Below are 2,432 nucleotides of genomic sequence, written 5' to 3' on the forward strand. Positions count from 1 at the left end.
GGTGCAGGGACAGCAGTAACAGGCTGGTGCAGGGACAGCAGTAACAGGACGGTGCAGGGACAGCAGTAACAGGACGGTGGAGGGACAGCAGTAACAGCAGTTGCTAAGGAGCTGATTAATATTATAACCTTTTCATCGTTTCTCGTGGGTCGTAGAGTAACTATGGCAGTGAGGATAACACAGTGTGGAGCTGGAGGAGCACAGCAGGCCAGGCAGCATCAGAGGAGCAGGAAGGTTGACGTCCCACTCGGGATCCTTCTTCAGAAAGTGAAAGAAGGGTCCCAACCCGAAACGTCAGCCTTCCTGCTCCTCCGATGCTGCCTGGCCTGCTGTGTTCCTCCAGCTCCAAACTGTGTTATCTCTGACTCCAGCATCGGCAGTTCTTACTATCTCATGCTGGTGAGGAAATTGTTTCCGAACAGTTTAGTAGTCTTTGATATTTATTCGGAGGTAGCTTTTGATGTAAATAAGTCTGGTAAGGATTCAGGGTGTGAAGAAGCAGTCATGGGTTTGGAAGGAATGTTTTATTTTAGTCTGTCTCGTGACCCGTACTCACAATGTGCTGAATTGTGATGTTAAGAAAGTGACATGAAATGCGAGACAGTTTCCTGCAACTACAGAGGAGCGACAAAAATGTTCCTATGAAGCTGCCCCTCCCCCCCACAATATGCCTCAGAGGAGGTGGAGGCAGGTGCTATATGGAATTGAGGAACAGGGTGGTAGGCACCTACCTGAGACTCAGGCCTCTGCATTTGTGCAGGGACAGCCACTGTCATTGGAACAACAGCACAGAGAAGGTCTCTGGTGGAGATGATGCAGAGTGGTGCTGAGATGCTGTGAGAATCTTGACCTTTTTCACCAAACTACACCTCCTTAGTTTTAGTACTCAGATGGGTTAGCTGGGTCCGGCTTCTGTTTGGCAGCATCTATCCTTTCCGGCCACTGTTGTGGCACCAGTGAGAATGCACTGTCAAGGGAATGTAGCTGCTCAGGTATTCCATAGACATCAGTGCTCATACGCTGAGCTGACTGCTCCAGGATACTGAATGACCCTTACACCCTCTGCACAGTCCCCTGGTGTGATTTCACATTGAAAGAAGAGAAACACTAGGATGATTGGGAGCTTACAATTTGACAATGAGGCCAGGCAGGTACTGCCCAATGTCACAGCCACTTGTTCTCACTCAGCTCAGAAACAGCTTTTCCCGTTGTCTCCATGAAAATGTTCACTTTGTTTCTCTGTTTGTGAAACCACATCAGCACAGCCCCTACCCCTGGTGAGTCATCTCTCTTCATAAAGGTAAATTAAAGCACTGAACTATGATTCCAAGTCCTTCAGTAACTCTTTAAACTGACAACTATTTAAAGCTCCACCTTTAATACGGTTAATGCTTGATGCTACTTTCAACATGATGTTGCTCAGCAGCAGGGACTGCATGGACAGATCCTCTTGATGAATGAACCAGTGAAATACAATCAGGTAACATGGAAGAAGGTTGTTTCTCATCCATTTCATTAACCTCCAGACTGAACACTCTGTACACAATCCACTCCATTAACCCCCACACTGGGGTCTCTGTGCACGACTCCATACATCGACCCCTCATAACATTAGATGAGAAGGCAAGTTGTGAATGGGATACAAACTGTTAATGGAAAGACATCAAAAGGTTAAGTAAGTAGGCAAAAAGTCGGCAAATGGACTACAATGTGGGAAAATGTGAGCTTATTCATTTTGGAAGGGAGAACAAAAAAAAGGACTATTTAAGTGGAGAAAAACTGGAGAAAGCTGCAACACAAAGGGACTTGGGGAAACGTGCATGAAGTACTGAAAGCGAGTAGACAGGTGCAGCAGATAATCAGGAAGGGGAATGGAATGTTGGCCCTTATTTCAAGGGGGTTGTATTATATGAGTAGCATGTCTTACAGCAACTGTACAAGGTGATAGTGAGACCACATCTGGAGTACTGTGAGTAGTTTTAGTCCACTTATTTAAGAAAAGATATCTCATTAAAGGCAGCTCACAGAAGGTTCGCTAAGATGATCCCTAGTATGGAGGGATTGTCTTACGAACAAAAGTTAACCAAATTTGGAATCGACTAATTGAAGTTTAGAAGAATGAGAGGTGATCTCATTGAAACATATATGATTCTTAAGGAGCTTGACAGTGTAAATGCAGAGAGGATGTTTCCTCTCATGGGAGAGTTTAGGACCAGAAGGACAAAAGGGGTTCCAATTTAAAACTAAGGAGGAATTTCTGCTCTCAGAGAGTTGTGAGTCTTTGGAACTCCTTGCTACAGAGAGCTGTGGGGTAGAATCCTTGTGTATATTTAAGGCTGAGACAGACAGTTTCTTGATCAAGAGGAGATTGAGGGTTATGTGGAAAGGCAAGAAAGTGGATGTGAGGAATGTCAGATCAGCCATGATCCTAT

This window comes from Rhincodon typus, chromosome 35 (assembly GCF_021869965.1).
Source record: "Rhincodon typus isolate 14 chromosome 35, sRhiTyp1.1, whole genome shotgun sequence".
Lineage (NCBI taxonomy): Eukaryota > Metazoa > Chordata > Chondrichthyes > Orectolobiformes > Rhincodontidae > Rhincodon > Rhincodon typus.